The following is a 19653-nucleotide window of genomic DNA, read 5'->3' as shown; positions in this document are numbered from 1 at the left end:
AGTTGTAGCCAGTGACAAAGATGCCTGAACATGCCTTCAGTTGGCAATTTGGGACACTTCCTATAGCAGAAGACTCCAGCTTCTTGCCAGTTTTGGAAGAGTTCCAGGAATTACAGAGTTGTTGGTCATCCTTAAACCATCACAGATTGAGAACACTTCCTCTAGCAGAAGACACCAGCTTCTTGCCAGTTTTGGAAGAGTTCAGGAATTGCATTAAGCATTCCAGAGTTGTTGGTTATCCTTAAACCATCACAGGTTGAGACTTCCCTTTTCAGGTTGAAGTTTTACCTTTTATGCGAGGTGAGGCCTCCCTTTTATGGTTGAAGGTTTCCCTCTTTAAAACAATAGGATCACTTCCTCTAGCAGAAAACTTCAGTTTCTTGCCAGTTTTGGAAGAGTTCCGGGAACTGCACTAAGCGTTCCAGTGTTGGTGGTCATCCTTAAACCACCACCCTTTTTTACCAACATTTCATAGAGCACATTCAGCCTAGTGCTGCCATGCATTTTTGCACATTTTGTATTACAGCTCTCTTCTTGGACTCATACATAACCCTTCGGATTAAGGGGGGGAATGTTGGACACCTAATCCTAAAGGGTTAGTGTGGAAGCCGAAAAGACTAAGCAGTCCAAGAGACCTTGGGATCTGAAACCCAAGAGTCACAACATTGTATTATAAATGTACATCTCCTGTTAATAAAAAAATGAACTCACATGATTTATCTTTCACATTTTGTGCTGTCCATGTGTGTTTAACATGTTTTATCATCCCAGACCACTCAGGATAGTTCTCCTTGCTAGTGAGAACTATTCCGACAATGGATATGATTGAATGCATACTGTAACAAAAACTTCTGCTGCAATTTTGTTTTTTTACTCTTAATGGGAAAAATATAATTAAGCCTAAATATATTGTGGGGCAACTTCAATACACTAAAAAACTGTACAGCCCATTCAACAGAGGTATCGTATCAGAGGTATATACCATACAGCGTGATACTATAGCGTTCACAACGCTTCATGCCACAGTGCTTTGACCCACGACCTTGTTTTAAAAAACTCTATTCAACACATGGCATTCAACGATTTTTATATGCCAAAAAAAACTTCAACGCATACACGAGTGGGGCAGCGTTCAATATATGCTGCGTAGTAAGTATGATACAAGACTGTGTATTAAGGCAGCGTAAAAGAAACTATCATCGTTCAAGAAACTATCAGCGTTCAAGAAACTATTCAAACTTCAATGGAACCAACGTAGTAAGGTTGATACAAGACTGTGTATTAAGGCAACATAAAAGAAACTATCACCATTCAAGAAACTATCAGCGTTCAAGAAACTATTCAAACTTTAATGGAACCAACCTTCAATGGAACTAGCGTTCAAGAAACTATCAACGTTCAAGATATATATATGGATGGGGCAGCGTATGATACCAGCGTTCAAGAAACTATCAAACTTTGTAGAGTTCAACGACCACAGTTCAACGCACAACCATGCACCAGATGCCATGCGCAACATTCCACGCATAGAATGAACTTATGTTTTCTCCAATGACTGAGAGACCGCTTCTGACTGAGCCTTTCTCGGATCGCTTCAAAGACAGGTTCGAATTGAAAGCCAAAGAAGAGAAATCTTCGAAACAGGCACATAAGGATTCAAAAACGCTCCCGCATAAGCTGCCATCCTCCCTCCACTGCTCAGCGAAAATGAATTGCCGAGAGATCAGTCATCGGCCTCACATTGGAGCAATCCTTCCAATGATGATGGTAGAGATCCCAGAGAGTGTAGAAAGGAGTGTAGAGGGCGCAGATAATGTCAGAGATTTGCAGCTGCGACTGTGGAGAGGGCAGTAGATAGACTCCACAGGGGGCAGTGGACAGACTGCAAGAAAATGGCAGAAGGGAGTTACAAAACTAGAAGGAGATGCCAAAAATGGAGCTGGCTCTGATACCATGTTAGGCTAGGTAGTAACTCCACAAAATTCAATTCATATTTTATTCCTTCAGGTTGGTCTTTATTATATACATGAGGGAGAGACTATTTACTTCATCTCTCGATGACTGTTCATATTTCTTATTATTTATTTACATTAATTACATTCACCCAATCCTGATGATTAGGTGTCAACAATTTTCAATGTTCTTTGACCTTAGCGCTGATACCATGTTGAAAAATCAATGCTAGTAGAATTAGGGTTAGCTTTCTCTTTTTTGATAATTACTTGTGAATTATGTTCGCTTCCTTTTACTTCTTTGTTATATTATCTTTCATTATGCAATTACCAAATGATGTGTGTATGAAGATCACAAAAACACAAGACACAAGATGTAGGCACTCTGCTAGGGAAAAAACCCTATCTAGGGAAAACCCAGTCAACAATTCTTCCTTCAATAGTTTCACGAGATAATCCAAGACTCTCGACCTAGACAAAGACTTCCTCCACACCAAGTCAACCCTTTCTTCCTTCTTGCAGATGATAACCCTTCAATAGTGACTTCGACCTAGCAGCATCAACGTGCAGTGGCAACTTCGACCAACAACTGGCAGCAACAAAAACTTCGACTTGACAAGAAAGACTCCGATCTCCTAGAGGAATCCACCTACGAGAGAGAGAGAGAGACCAAAATTATAATTTTTCCTTTTTCTTCTTCTTTCTCTAATTTCACACTTCTTTTGTCTTCCTTTTCTTACTTCGCACTTCCCAACACTTTCTTTTGGATATCGAACTATATGAGAGAGAGTGAATTCCTCCAAATCAATTCGAACTGCCTTGTATATATAGCCTTCCAGTGAGGTCAAATTGTCCTTCTTGAAGCGGACTTGGTGTGGAGGGGACAAATAACATATTTGACTCAATATTAATTCTTTTTACATGATTCAAAAGCCCAAAAAGGGTCTCTTTTAATGGACAATGACTCTAATGACTCAGAATAAATCCTAGAAGTCGCCAACATGGACTTTGACCTAAAACATGATGACCCAAGCATGAAACCCATGCTTTAATAAGTCATAATAATAATAATAAAATTATTGTCTTTATCCTTTTGATAAATACATTTCATTGTGACTCAAATACATTTATGAAGACTGAACCTAGTTACATATTTCAACATTCACAAGGGTACTCCAAAAATTTGGGTTGTATTAAAGCTAGCATGGCAGGTTTCAAAGCCCACATCAACTTCTTCCCCTCCAACTGGTCTATCCTGGAAAGGAGTTCATCCAGTTTGAAAAGGACTTTCCATGTGACCCTCTTACGTTTTAAATCTGTCCCAAGTGCAAGGATTTTGTCTCTTATGTCCTGCCCCTTATGCACATCCTTGAGCTGCTCTTGCTAAAGAAGGGCATAAACCCCTCTTGAGAATGGTTTGCTGTTCTGCTGGTCTAATGAAGCATTGCTGCTTGGGGACTTGAACTAATGTTGATTTAATCCATTGAGGAGGCTCTTGGGAGTGTCTAGGGACCTTTCAAGTTCCATCTTAGAATCATGTCTCTGTTGAGCTAGCATATTGCCTTAAATTTAAAAAGAACTTACAAATAACAGTAATGATCACTGAGTTAAGTTTGCATTGTTCAAAGACTGATATAATATGGGCACAAGAGAAGTTGTAGCAGCATAGTGGCAGCAGAGGGAGCACATGATAGCAGCAGAGGTGGCTTCAGCGTCACAAGGCTTCCAGATTGACCAAGATGTCAGTGTTTGGGTGAAGTCAATTACTTACTTCTCGGTAACTGAGTTGCAATGCAGTAGTTAGTAGTGGCAGTGCTATGGGCAGTGTGATGCAGCATGTTGAGAGGGAGCTGCAATATAGATGTAGCAGTGGCAGTGGTAGTGGCAGTGTCATGGGCAATAGTACAGGAAGCAACAGTGCAATGGATGCGGGGCAGCAAGCCAAGCATTAGCACAAAGGACCGATGCAGAGGATCAGTGTGATGCTTCTATGATGAAGCATTGCTAGAGCACATTCCTCGCTAAGAGGGAGTGTTGATTTTGGGTAGCATCAGATGTGCTCTAGCCTTGAAAATTGGTGGAGAGGCTAAGGCACATGAGATCTCCAAGACCCAGAAATCGTTTGGAGAAATTCCACCCGGATGAAGAGTTATTAAATTAATTAATATTTTTGATGGATTTCTAAGTCTAAACTTAGGAAAATAAAAATATTAATTTGTATTAATAAAATATGGGTGAGAAAGTTCTAAGTGACGAGGATCAAGCCAATTCTAATCTTAGCCGTTGATTAAGGACTTAATCTCGGTCGTTGAAGATTCAACAGGAAAAGTATAAGAGAAGGCTTGAGGGTCAATTGGAGATACACCAAGTGATCAAAGAATTTGATTTTCTGGGGCGAAGTTCGTTGAGGAAATTGAGTTAGTGATCAGAGTTGCAGTGAGGGGCAGTGCAACAAGGGATTTTCATCCGAGGCTGAAGAATACATAGCAAAGAGGCAGTGTAGTGACGAGAGAGACAACGCAGACCCTAGAAGGGCTGACGCAGAGGCTGTAAAGTCGACGCAGAGGACGCAAAGGCAGTGAGACTCAGAAGCTGCAGAGGCTGACGCTGGCCCAAGAGGTAGTGCTGGGGAGTTTCTGTTGGGCAGACTGGGAGTAGATCAGTAGATTCTGAGTCGGGATAGGGTGACGCAACTCCTGGAGGAGTGACGCAGTTCTAGAGCAGTGCTTGGAGCAGCTTTCGTTGTCTAGCATAAGGAACAACCAGAGTCATTGTGGGGTTTGATCATCCGGTTGCTGATTTGCCGGAATATTTGTCTCCGGATAGAGGTACTATTGCCAAGGATATTCTTTGTTGGGTGAGCCATTTCTGGCACCCTCGTTGTATTCACGAAATATGCTTAATAATACAAATCCTCTATATGCTGCACTGGTTTTCCTGAATTGGGTTTTTCTGGGGACTATTGTCCAAAAATAACAGTGTCCCTTGTGTTATTGTTTCTGTTTATTTAGTGCATGATCTGTATATCTGTGAAGGCTGCAATAGTGTTTACTTCGATGTTTATGCAATTAAATAACTTGTTAATGTAAAGAACAAGTAGGAGATTGTAAACCAGTAATTGAGGTAGGGGTTTCTGATGTGTTAGAATCAGTGATTTTCATAGCTACAAAGGTTCTACTGCTGGAAACTGCTTTTCCATTGTACTGGTTGCTGTTTTTGGTCACTGGTTGGCTATTCTTTCTTAGGCTCACACCTGTATAGGTCTATCACATTAAAAATAGGTGAAATTTCAACTCCAGGTGGAAGTTCAAGTTCATAAGCATTAGCAGAAAATTTCTTCAGAATTTTGTAGGGTCCTATCTTTTTAAACTTTAGTTTGTTGTACTCGCCCTTGGGGAATCTCTCCTTCCTCAAATGTGCAAGTACCAGATCTCCAACCTCAAAATTATGCTCTCTTCTACTAAGGTTTGCCCTGCTTTTATACTTTAAATTGCTGTCATACAATTTTTGCTTCACTTGGTCATGGATCTCCTTTATAGTTGTAGCAAAATCTTCTCTTGCTGCACTCCTCTGCTTTGTTCTTCCCAAATTTCTAAGTTCATGTACTCCTCTTGGGTTCATCCCATACACAATCTGGAAAGGGCTTTGTCTAGTGCTTCTATTGGAAGTATCATTGTAAGCATATTCAGCCTGTGCTAGAATTTGGTCCCACTGTTTAGGGTGGTCTCCAATTAAACTGCGCAAAATGTTTCCTAAGATTTTGTTCACAACTTTAGTCTGGCCATTAGTTTGTGGGTGATACACTGAACTATACTGCAGTTTTGTGCCAAATTTCTTCCACAAGGTTCTCTAGAAATGTCCCAAGAATTTAGTATCTCTGTCTGAAACAATGCTCTTGGGAATTCCATGCAATCTTACTACTTCTTTAAAGAACATATCAACAATATGGCTAGCATCACTAGTCTTAGCACAAGGAATAAAATGAGCCATTTTTGAAAATCTATCTACAACCACAAAGACAAAATCATTACCTTTCTATGTTTTAGGCAATCCCAAAACAAAATCCATACTTACTGAATCCCAAGGCCTCTCTGGAATTGGCAATGGGGTATACAATCCAGTGTTCTGGCTTCTTCCTTTGGCATAGTGGTAGATTCTGCATTTCTTTACAAATTTCTGCACATCAGACCTTAGCTTTGGCCAATAGTAGTGTCTCCTCAGCAAGTCATAAGTCTTGTCTTGCCCAAAATGTCCTCCAAGGCCTCCACTGTGTTTCTCCTTGATCAGGTTCTCCCTCATGGAACAATTTGGAATGCACAACTGGTTTTTCTTGAAAAGCAGTCCATCTTGAATCATGTAATTAAGCCATGGACTCCTATCTTGGGAAGCTTGAATCTTACTAGCTTCAAAAGCCTCCTTGAAGTCTGCATCCTCCTCATATAACTCCTTTATAAAGTTGAATCCCAACACTTGAATTTGACTCTCTTGCAATAAAAGTTGTCTCCTACTCAAAGCATTTGCAATTTTATTAGATTGACCACTGATGTGCTTTAAAACAAATGTAAAACTCTGCAAGTACTCAACCCACTTAATATGTTTCTGGTTCAACTTAGGCTGCGGCATTACTGTAGAGCATTATTATTAGTGTATAAAAGAAATTCTTTGGACAACAAATAATGCCTCCATTTATTAAGAGCTTGAACCACTACATAAAACTCTTTGTCATAGGCTGTGTACTTTCTCCTGGCCTCGTTCAACTTCTCACTGTAATAGGCTATAGGTCTGTCCTCCTAGCTAAGTACTGCTCCAATTGCATCATTGCTGGCATCAGTCTTTACTTGAAAAGGCTTATTAAAATATGGAAGAGCAAATACTGGTTTCTTTGTGATCTTCCTCTTCAACATTTGGAACCCTTTTTTAGCTTCTTTAGTCCACCTAAACGACTGTTGATTTTTCTTCACTGTCTCTACAATTGGTGTGCTCATCTTGCTGAAATTTTTAATAAACTTCCTGTAAAAACTTGCCAAACCATGAAAACTTCTAACTTCAAAAACACTTTTAGGAGAGGGCCATTCAAGGATAGCTTTCACCTTACCTGGATCCATCTTCAATCCTTCTCTGGAAATTACAAATCCCAGATATACCAATTGTGACTTAAAAAAGGAACATTTCTTCAAATCGACTAGTAACCTCTCTTGCTACAATTTCTTCATCACATACCTCAAATGCCTCAGATGCTCCTCCTTTGTTTAACTGTACACTAAAATGTCATCTAGGTAAACAATCACAAACTTCCCTATGAATTCTTTCAGTACTTCATTCATCAACCTCATGAATGTACTGGGTGCATTAGATAGTCCAAATGGCATGACCATCCATTCATACAAACCTTCACTAGTTTTAAATGCAGTCTTCCACTCATCTCCCTCTCTAATTCTGATTTGATGGTATCCACTCTTCAAATCAATTTTAGAAAACCAATTGGCACCATACTACATCCTTCTTTGGAGTCAACACTGTGGGTACAACACATAAACTAAGACTCTCTAATCAGTCCCTTATCCAACAACTCTTGCACTTGCTTTCTGATCTCCTCATTCTCCTTAGGTGTCATGCAATAGGCAGCTTTATTAGGCAAACTAGCTCCTAGTATCAAGTCAATGTGATGACTGATACTCCTTACTGGTGGCAACTCACTTGGCAAATCATCCACCACAATATCATGATACTCCTCCAGCATGTCTTGAATTTCTATAGGAAAATCAAAGATAGTACTAGAAGTAAGAACTACTCTAGGCTTACAAACAATAGCAAAATTTACCTCTTTTGGCTTCATCTGCTGTAGAAACTCCTTGTCACTCATCAATAATGCCTTTGAATCACTGCTTTCAGAAGTCCCTTCTTCCTACAATGGCAACAAAGTATGCTTGATGCCATCCTTCTGGAACTTATAAGTGTTCCTCTTGCCATCATGCACCACACTTCTGTCAAACTGCCATGGTCTTCCAAGCAAAATGTGACACACATCCATCGACATCACATCACACAAAATCTTGTCTTTGTAGCTACCAATTTGTAGCTCTATCTCACACTATTCATTCACTAAAATTTGATGTCCCTTCTGTAGCCAAGACACCTTGTAGGGTATTGGATGCTTATGTTTCTTCAATTTCAACTTCTCTACAACCTCTGTGGACACTAGGTTGTCTATACTACCACTATCAATCACAACTTTACAACACTTAACCTTGCAAACAATCTAGAACAAGGCTCTCCTATGAGCTGGCTCAACAACTTCCTTCTCTTGCTTGATCAACACCTTCTTCATCATCAGGGCTTCTCCTGTCTTTGGCACATTCTCTGCTTCTTGCACCTCTGCCTCCACCTCTTCTACTGGAGCTACAACAACATTCCTTTGGCCTGGTTCTCTATTCTCTGGACAATCATACGCCATGTGTCCAAGCTTGCCACACCTATAGCAACAAACCTCTCTCCTGCCTCTTCCTCGTCCTCTGGAAAAGGATATTCAGCTTCTGGACTAGAGCTACTAGGCCTATCTTTTGGTGCAGTAGATCTTCCTTTGCTTTGCTGCTGTCCTTTGCTTCTAGGAACACCTTTACCTCTGCCTGCTTATTTCCTTGCAAGCTTCTCCTCTGCTTTCAGAGCCAATTGGTATGCCTCCTCTATTGTCCTCAGAGACAATACGCTTATCTCATCTTGAATGTCTAGTCTGAGCCCATTGATATACCTTGCAATCTTCTTTGCAGACTCTTCCACATATCCAGCTCTAATGTTCACTCTGTAAAACTCCTCTATGTATTCACTGACTGTCATGCCTCTTTGTCTAAGGTTCTGCATACTTTTAAACAAAGTCAATTGGTAATCCTTTGGCAAAAGCTTACCTCTTACCGTTGCCCCCATCTTATCCCAACTCTTGATCTTTTGCGTATTCTTTCTTCTCCTCTTTGTCTGCACACCTTTCCATCAGAGAGCTGCATGCCCTTTCAATCTTGTCACTGCAAACTAGACCTTCTTCTCTTCATCCATTTCCTCATTCAAAGAACTTGTCCATCTCTGTGATCCAGTCGATCAACTCCGAATTCATACCGCCTGTGTAGGAAGATAGATTTGGTTTTGGTTTCTTGACAAAACCCAAAACTGCTCTTAGAACCTTGGCCTTTTCTGGTTCTTCTACTACTTCCTCTTTTGCAGTTTCTTCCTCCTCTGAACTCTCATCTTCAAGCTCTGGTTCCTGGTGTCGACCAGTCTCCATTGATGCCATTCTTTCCTCCAGCCGCTACATCGCTTTCAACACTTCTCTATTGGCGACCGATCTTTGTCCTTGTTCTCTTGTGCCTTGTGCAACGCCTATCTGAACTCTGGGCAACTTGATTCCTTCTCCTGTTCTGGAAGTAGACATGGGGTCTACTTTGATACCACTTGATGCAAATCTCAGCAAAGATTTGCTTAAATTGGTCCCTCTAGGACTGGTCCCTTGAAAATGCACTTCCTTGAAACCCCAAAGTCAAATTCCTGTTAAAAATCATAGTCAGGATACTTCAATACAATGGAGAAATTATAAAGGAAATAGGTGCAAAACAATTCCATGTGCTCTCTGTTTTGTACAAATCCCGTGACCCTGGGTCCTTGGAACCCTTTAGTAATGCAATTATAATTAGTTATGGGCTTCTGGCTCGCCCGATTGCCCACTTAACCTTTTACAAAGGGAAAATGTCACCAACATGCTCACTTCCTTACGAGCCCCCCACAACCCCGTCACTTAATGGATCCAGGGAACGAAAAATATTTCTGTCGTCACTGGACGATCCTTGGTCCCTTGGTCCCCGATGCTTAATTTAAATAACTTATGAGATTCCAGGATTCCAGATTTTCTGGGTTTCCAGGCTAAAACTCTGTTACGGGAATCTGTTAGTTGACATCCCTGGTTTGTCACTTGATTGACTCCTCGACACTCAATTAAAATAAGTTATGGGGTCTGGGCTTTCCGGGTTTTCTGGCTAAATCTTTGTCACGGGATTTCGTCGATAGACGGTTCCAGGCTTCGACAATTCACAGACTCTTCCAAAAGCGAAAAAAACAAACAAGTGTTGGTCTCTCCAGTGTTAAAACTGGTTTTGATACTCTGGCTCCTCTCGAGTCTGTGCTCTTTGGGCCTCTCTATTTGGCTCTGTGACTCCTCTAAGGCAACTCCTCTCTCTACTCCCTATTCTTGCAACCAGTCTGATGCTAGTATTGGGCGATCAAAAAGCTCGGGCTCTATAATTGGAAACACAGGGTTTACAGACTGTGAGAAAATAAAATTGCAGAAGGACCGATATGCGAATAGAGAGCTCTCGTAGGCAAATTTCCTCTCACACACTCTGGCTTTCTCATTAATCAAAGAAATATAAGAATTACATCAATTCGGTTCAGATCATTGAAGATAGGATATGAAGACCAATTTGGGGAAAATTAAACAAACTACAACCATTGCAACAAATTGTCTAATTTTAATAAATTACATGGCAATTTTAAATAATCCTAATCTAACAAACCACACTTTGAGGAACCAACTCCTTTGGTAAATAATTTTGACCTCTCGGTCAAAGAGAATTACGAATGCCCCTGCATCATTGTTGTACGGTTTATTGACGTGAAAATGGATAACAATGTATGAGTAGTGATCAATAGTGCAATTGGCATATGCTAGTAGCTCTCTGTGGATAGAGTTTTGAGAGCATTGGTAGTAGGTCATAGGGATGACCTGAGGCATCTTGGAGTATGTCATTATCAGACATTTGGGTTTAGTATTTGTAGTAGTACAGGCAGTTTGGTATGGTGGTGGTAGCTTGTGTTGTGAGATCTTGATGTTGAGCATTGATCATATGTGCAATGACAATGATGTGCAGTTGAGCAGTGATAGTGATGTGGAGTTGAACAATGGTAGTGTTCAGTGGTAACAGGTTGTACAGTGATGAGCAGTGGTCAGCATGTGCAGTGGTTAGTTGACTTGGCAGCATTGGCAGTCAGGGTTTGATGTGCGATATTGTGTAGTGGTTAGTTGGCTTGGTAGCATTGGCAGTCAGGGTTTGATGTGCGATATTGTGTAGTGGTTAGTTGACTTGGCAACATTGGTAGTCAGGGTTTGATGTGAGATATTGTGCAGTGATTAGTTTGGGAAGTATTGTGCAGTGAGTAGCTTGAGCAATGTATTATAGTGGTCAGTGGCTACCAGGACTTGACATAATACACAACATCTTGCTAGATCTTAGACGATCCATATTGATAATGAGATTGTCTTTCGGAATAATCACATCATTGAGATTTGGTCGACGTTTCGAACCATCTAATGTGGTTTATCCTCAGGACAAAGGTGAAAAAAGCAATCTTCCCAAATGTTTAAATAGCAGAGATGCATCCTGGTCCAGAGCTAGTCGTTATGAACTAGCTGTTAGGAATTGGTTGCTATGAATTAGCTGTTGAGAATTAGTTGTTAGGAATAAGTAGAAAATAGGATTTATTATTTATTTATTAATTTTTTTTTCTTAAATCAATATTAAATAGAATAAAAAGTAAATTAATTAAAATAGAATAAAGTAATATTTAATTATAGAAAAAAAAAGCCGTTTGGTGAACCCATTGTTTGTTAGGAATTAGCCGTTGGGAATTAGAATTTTAGAAGAAAATTTAATTAATTATTATTATTATTATTATTTTAAATTAAATTAAATTAATATTTAATAGAAGAAAAATAAATCCAAAAAAAGATTTTAATATTATTATTAAATATTAAACTATAAGGGAATGATTATTTAAGAAAGCTAAAAAGGATTAAAAGAACTAAGTCAAATAAATAAATCAATAACCAGCTCCTCTTGATGTCCTCTTATTATTTTATTCTTATTTCTATTTCATTTATCTTACTTTATTCTATTTTATTTTTATTGATTTATTTATTTGACTAGGTTCTTTTAATCCTTTTTAGCTTTCTTAAATAATCATTCCCTTATTCATCGTTGGAAATTAAGCAGGAGCTGGGTTCCTTCCCTCTCCTTTTGATGGCCTTTTATTATTTTATTGTTATTTCTATTTCATTTTATCTTACTTTATTCTATTTTATTTTTATTGATTTATTTAATTATTTGACCAAGTTCTTTTAATCCTTTTTAGTTTTCTTAAATAATTATTCCCTTATAGTTTAATATTTAATAATAATATTAGAATCTTTTTTGGGTTTCTTTTTCTTTTTCTTCTATTAAATATTAATTTAATTTAATTTAAAATAATAATAATAATAATAATAATTAATTAATTAATTAAATTTTCTTCTAAAATTCTATTTCCTAATGGCTAATTCAAACACTGGGTTCACCCAATGGCTTTTTCTTTTTTCTATAATTAATATTACTTTATTCTATTTTAATTAATTAATTTTTATTCTATTTAATATTAATTTACTAATTAAAAGAATAAAAAATAAAAATAAATAAATAATAAATCCTTTTTTCTGCTTATTCTTAACAACTAATTCCCAACGACTAATTCATAACAACCAATTCCTAACAGCTAGTTCATAATGGCTAATTCTGGACCAGGATGCATCTCTGCTATTTAAACATTTGGGAAGATTGATTTTTTCACCTTTGTCTTGAGGATGAACCACATTAGATGGTTCGAAACGTAGACCAAATCTCAATGATGTATTATTCTGAAAGACAATCTCATACACAACATCTTCTTTACAAAAGCAACATATAAAAGTGACATTGAATAATTAAATTAAAAATGGTTATAAAAGAGACCCATGGTATTCTAATGACCCATGATATTTTAATGATAAAGTTATAAAAAGAGAATTGAAGCTCCCCTTTGACTATACATTGGTTATTGTATTTGATAATTGATTTGAGAGCACTTGGAGCTTGAGTGTAAGGGTGAGAACCCAAGTAAGGATTGGTCTTCGGTTGTGAGACATCCACCCTAGCTGATTCTAAGACTAGTTTCGGAGGTGAAATCATCCACCCTAGCTGGTTAAGCAAAGGAATCATTCAGATTTTTCACTAGTGCTCAACATTGAAGGTAAAGATACTATTTTGCTGGTTGATCTTCCTTTTGGAAGCGTATTGATGGGTTCCTTCACATCTAATAGATGTTTTCATCTTTGGCATTTGACTATGCAACTTTCTCCCCACTATTGACTTCAGCTCATTTCCTAATGGGAGGAGTGTACTATCGGGATGAGTTGCAATTGGCAAGCATGGTCATTATTATATTTTTAGTTGAACAGAGATTCCATGCAGTCAACTTCGTAGACCAGTAGACAAACACTTATTGGTAGTTCATTTCTCATTGATCAATGGCACAGTTTTAGAGTATGTAAATTCAATGGTTCTCGACATCCCACAAAGGGATATTGTCCCCTTGAGTTGCCAATGTTAACCCCAGTAGCACTTCTAGCAATTGAAAGGTTAAGGTCTAGTGAAACTCAGTCACACTGGTTTAGTTCTAGATGCTTCATGGCATAACCATCGATTAGAGATCCTTTTATATTCAGTTTTGTCAGTTTTCGAGAAGCTGCTATTATGGGCAGATCTGCTTTTTTGATATTCAAATTTCAGAGTATCGGGGACACACACATCAGATTTGACTACTTCTTGATCATGGTGAAAAAACGAGTCCAATGGGACTCTTTTCACTCAAATTTGAAATAACACTTTTTTCTGTGCTTTTAAACTTTTTTCTTTCTCGTCATTATGAGCCAATAAGTCATTTGGCCAAAATTTCTACTTTCATTCATTTTGCTTTTTTGGGAAGATTGCCTTTGTGGGTAATAATTAGTAAGTTTATATATTTGGTAGGTGTACGTATTGGTCATGGTCCCTAACTAGCAATTGAAGGGGTGGTCTAAGCTTCAGTTGCATGGAATGGTGAGGAGTTGAGTGGTGTCTTTGTCATTGGTTTCTGTGTTAAGCTGACACTTGGCCGGGATCTGGATCATATATTTGGGTAAATTTTTAAGGATTATGACTTCAAAATCATAAGTTGTGAAATTATTATATCTTCTTTTAATTATTTAATCACATGGAAAAGGGGTGGAATTGTTTTAATGAGACTCTGAGCTTTTACTAAATATCTTCATGAGTAAAGCTAGATTTTTCCGTTTCATGAAGGAGACAGGAAAAGCAGATTATGCACATTATCAACCCAGGTATCAACGCCTTAGGTATATGAGAGGTAGCAGCATACTAATCAATATCAGCAATGGAAGATTTTGAATGTGGCAGGTCCAACAATATTTTGGAAACTTACAAATGTCAAGATAAAAGGAAGGTGTTGTGTTTCATATCCCTTGTATAACTATGGAAATTGAAACCACTGTAATTTCCTTAAGTCCTGGATATAAAACCTGCCTAAAGAATGAAGAAAAATTGAGTGTAGTGCTGTAAGGTCAAGTGTGATAAGTGGTTTGCAAAACAGAAATTTTCTTTTCTTCATTTGAAAGTGGGTATACCTCATCCCTGTGTAGAAATCACACTGCATTTCTGTAATTACCCAATGTCCAGGCTTGAGGAGTTTTATATAGTACAATAATTCATGCCAGTGAATGAGTTGCAGCAGAATTAAGGGCATATGGATGTGGATGACTGCTACCAAAAATTAAATAAGATCACCATTGTCAAAAGCCTTGCCATAAGATATTTTTTAGAAGGTCAGCAGTCCGAAATTAGAATTACCAGCTACAGAAAGCACAGTCAGAAAGAGGAGTTTTTACACAGTGAACTAGCATTAAATTAATGATATATGCTATCAAATTGTTGCACAGATAAAAGGGATGGTACACATACTATTAGTTTGATGAGCTGCTACAGAATTTAGATTTGGGCGATGAATAAACAGCCCATATCCTAACAGAAAATGCTGATTCAGAGAGTGAGAGTAGGTATTATAAAGAATGAAATTTATTGAAGTATTGTGCCCAGAATAATGAGCACACCTACAGGACCAGTTATGCTGTTGTTGAGGGTAGAATGATGACTTACCTAGCAGTTTTCCCACAGAGAGACATCTTTCCAGCCTGCTCAAGTAAGAAAATAAAGAATAAGGGAAAGGGAATAATAGAGGGGACTTTGTCAAGATATAGCCTTGTTAATACTTAATATTGAAAGAGTAAAAGGTTGATTGCTTGCTTTGTAAAGACAGCAATGAAATTCCATTTATTTCTTTGGGTGGAAAAGGTTATAAAAAACCTGTCCGATGCTATCCTCTAAAGCTACAGGTTGAATGAGTCAAATTTGGCCAAAGCAAACAGCTGAAAGACATATTTTTCATGGTGAAAAAGGGGGCATAAAGAGGTAATTTGACGTTATTTGGCGCATAAAAGAAAAGACCACCTGTTGATGAAAGGTGAACAACGAAAACATGTATTTTGGATGAGGAGAAGGCTAGTTAAAAGGTGGAAAAATTCTTCAGGCTAGCAGTCATAATGGAAACAGCAACTCAGACAAATACAAAGCAATTCTACAGGGGAAAAAGAAGGTAGGTTGGCTGTACTTGCATAGCTTTTGGCCTCTCCAACTTTTCCTTTCTTTGACCCACTAAATGGACCAGTTTGAGGGAGGAAATGTTTCTTCCATTTATGCATATTGGAGCAGTGGTATAAGGTTTGGACATTCTTTTTAGATGCTTTAGCAGCAGCGGAGTTCTAACTTTTCCATGCTCTAGTCTCTTAGACCACTGCCACTGTAAGTGAAGGAACTCAGGGCAGCTTGTCACTCAGTACTCATTATGGTGCAACCAACTTCTTGGGTAATCTGTGATTTTTTTCAATTATGTTTGATTCTTTGAATGCATTGGAGAACATTGAATAAATTTTTATATAGTGTGATGGTATATAGAAGTGCACTTGTTTTGAATTATTTGACTTGATGCGAACATGCGTTTCTTGCGTCACTTTCAATTTCATTGCTACTATTACTTCTAGAAATCTGATTTCAACTATCACAAATTTTATTTCAAGAATTACTTTACTTTTGGTTGCTCATTGGGGAGTTAAAAGTGACACTTTGTTGTATACTAATCAAATTGAAGTTTTGCGCAGGGATATTAAGTGGATAAAATCATACATTATCTAGGGACTCCTCCGATTGGAAAACACCAGTCCAAACAGAGAGACTTTCAACTGTGACAAGGTTGACTGTCTAAAAGTGTCATGCAAATATGTGGACACAGATTTGCGTGATAACAGACATGATGTGACCTTGTGGACATAATTTTATCTCTTTCTTTTGCACGATGGTATTCTTTTGGTTTATGGATGTTTAATATCACTGGTCACGAGCATCGGTACCAAATTGTTTAGCAAATCGCAAAATGGCTTGCAACATCCTTTTTTGATCAGTGATTTTTCTAAAGATCAAAACTCTTTTTCACAATTTAAGTGAATATTTTTTCAAAGATTTGAAGTCAATACAGGCCATGGTACAAATCTCTAACAAGGGATGCTCAGTTGCTTTAATTACATACACCTTCCTAACATGGGATAAAATGGAAGCTTTTCCTAAAAATTGTACAATTTTGAACCATTATATTTGTAAAGATAAAAAACCTCTCTTACAATTTAAGAGAGAATCTTTTCTCCAAACCTAAAGTCAATACACGCCATGGTGCAAAAGTCTCACAAGAGATGCATTACATACACCTTCCTAGCATGGTATAAAATGAAAGCTTTTCTTGAATTATATTAACAAAATTTGATCCATCATCTGAACAACATAGCAAATGTTGAACATATCTATGACTTAAGTGCGACTTTGAAAGTATCTCAAGGTTGAATCTGTTCATTTCTATGACGAGAGGAATCTAAGACCAAGAACGTGAATGCTGCATGGGATAGCATGTTCTGTAAGTATCAATGTCGGTACATTTGGTTTATAAGCATGGAAGAGGGATTGTAGTCCAACTATTTGTAATGAAATTATCAACTAAATTACCAAGTCATAGAAATGCTTTAGGAAGAATAATAAAGCCCTACCTTTGCAACCTACTAAAAGTGACTGGAAACCCCTGCATGACTAGCAATGGCTTATAGAATTCTTTTTGATTTCGGAACTTCTAACTAGAATAGTTGTTTGTTGAAGTTTTAAATTGCTAGTATAATTTATTGGTAATGGGTGCAACTCCCACAGTGAATTCATGCATCCTAACTTATGATTCCGAATTCCATGTGCTAATGATGAAAATTGAAGAATCAGCATTCATGCTGTGACAGTACAATTACTATTGGAGATTTGGTAATGGGTGCAACTCTCACACTGAATTTATGCATCCTAACTAGTCATTCTGAATTCCATGTTCTAATGATGAAAATTGAAGAATCAGCATTCATGCTTTGTGACAATACAATTACTATTGGAGATTTTGAGTAGGACCATTAAGAAGTACAAATATGATGAATTGCATTATTATAATACTGATAAAAACATGTTATGTTATCAAAGGAACATTTTAGATTTTAGCAGTTTCATTAGGAAGAATAAAATGACCTGATTTTTATGACTGCACGTAAGAATGCCCTATTTAACGTTTCAACTAACATGCACTTTAGATTAAAAGTCTTGAAGAGCAGTCGAATCTGGATAATGGGGGTTTGTGAATGTCTTGATGACTTAAGTCGGAAGAGAAATTCTTTACGAGGACTGAAATGTATAGTCAACTTAAAAGTTAAAAGATCACACAACGGATAGAACCCTGTTGAATATGTACTGGGAAAATAGCCAGCTATTCTGAGATTGGGTCAAGAAGGGACAACTCTTTTGTCAATTCTTAAACTTTTGAGCAGTATGTTGGCAAAGGAACCAAAGAAACAGGCAAACACTACCAATTGAACCTACGTCAGGTTGACAAGAGATACCTCTATAATTTTTACTTGTGAAGGCAGCTCAGAATCGTCTGCTAGAACTTTTCTTCAAATTCACATCTGTATTCTAAAGATCACTGTAAATTTATTGTGTTCAATCTGGACGTGTAGATCTAATTGGGAACTCCTGTGTCATGTAACGAATACAGTATCTTAGAGATAGAAGGTAATAAATTGAGTCTCAAGTCACGTTTTACATATAATGCATGTGTTTCTGATATATATACAGATTATATCTTGAGAGTTCTAAGCTAATTTCATGCTGCACCCTACAATGTGACTAAATCTGACCCTTTTGACTAAAGGCATCAGATTCAGCTAAGAAAACAGTATACTGTAGAAAAAACATATTAATTTATGTTGCCAGGAAACGTGGGGACGGGGACGGGGACGGCATTTTTGGAAACAGGGTGCGTGGGTTCGTCAAGTAATATAATAATATTAAATTTTAATAATTATATTTTATAAATTATAAATTTATAATTAATAATATATATGAAATTTGAATTTGTATATTTTTGAAACTTTAAACAAGAAAACTTTAATGATAATCTTTTAAATGGGATAGATATTGTCACACACAGTTGACTGAGATACACTAGCCAAGTTTCCTACAAACTCAGGAGTACGCTCAAAAATCCTAAAGTATTCTGAGTTCTCAAAGACTCAACATTTTAAACTTTATTTTATTGGGCTGCCTTGTGTGTTTGGTGGGACAGCAATGAAATATATGCTGCCAGCAGCCATAATTTATACTTTAATATAGCCACAAGCCTAAAAAAAAAACACAAAATTTATATGTTAATGACAAATGTAATGATTCAATTTTTCAAAAATTAAAATATATATACTATGAACTGTTTTTCCTGAACAAATTCTGAACCATTTAATTGGATTTTGTTGATCCATGGTGAAATTACATTGCAAGGGCAAGCAACACCATTGTTAGAGGGTAGATAATGAACTGGCTTGAATGTTGTGTAGATGATTGAGTTGAAAATTTGAAATACATTCTCACTGAACGGTTTATATTGTAAAGAATAGCACATAGCTATATTCAGTGTATGAATGCAATTATGTAATGCCATTCATTAATGCAAAAAATGATGAAGATTTTCTGCGCTTTATTAATCTAATTGCAACTATTTCAGGTTAAAAGAACTGAAACGTATACTTCTCATATTATAGTATATAGTATAAAAAATTAAAAATTTAACAAGTCTGGGTTGAGTAGAGGTAAGTTTGTGGCATTGTCATCTCTGTTTAGGGCTTCGATTGGGTACAGGACTCTGCATAGGGAGGCCGAGGTCTGTTCCTTAGTGAATAGTGAGCTGTTTTGTGTAAACAGTGGCATGAATCAAGCCCTACAGCTCAGCGTTTGACAACAACAAGGAGGAGGGACTATGCCGCAGCTGTAGGAGGCAAATTGAGTGTATAAAAGTGGACTGACAGTTGTGGCTCATGTTGCAGACAGTCCGAAACAACAAGAAATTGTGACATTCATTCCGGCAATTCTGCTTAATGTAGTTGAGCCCCTGTGGGTGTTCACTGTTCAAATGTGTAATATAATGCACCTATATTTTTCACACGCGGGTCTTGTGAAACTTTTTCATGGAATAATAAAATTGAAAACGAAAACTTGTAAATACCACTGCCGCTGAAGCTGCTCTATCCACTGTCGCTGAAGCTACCCACTGCCGCTGGAAATGGTAAATGGGGACGGCTCAAGCCTCAACCAAATGGAAAAAACTTAAAAGTTAAATGAAATCAGTAATCACGTATCAG

The 19653-nt window shown here is 37.5% G+C and overlaps 1 long non-coding RNA gene across 1 annotated transcript in view; it reads left to right on the top strand.

Annotated features, from left to right (window-relative positions):
• The window catches only part of LOC149157707 (uncharacterized), a 65953-nt gene extending 49547 nt beyond the window's left edge, over positions 1 to 16406 (top strand). The window contains exon 3 of the long non-coding RNA XR_016262004.1: positions 16051 to 16406. This is a non-coding gene — a long non-coding RNA (uncharacterized LOC149157707). The remainder of the gene's footprint in view (positions 1 to 16050) is intronic.
• The last annotated feature ends 3247 nt before the right edge of the window (positions 16407 to 19653 follow it).

This window comes from Pinus tabuliformis, chromosome 5_2 (genome assembly GCF_031772625.1).
Source record: "Pinus tabuliformis cultivar Carrire ecotype Pingquan chromosome 5_2, CPIR1, whole genome shotgun sequence".
Lineage (NCBI taxonomy): Eukaryota > Viridiplantae > Streptophyta > Pinopsida > Pinales > Pinaceae > Pinus > Pinus tabuliformis.
Note: the sequence above shows the minus strand (reverse complement) of the source record. Positions and strands in the feature narration are given on the sequence as shown.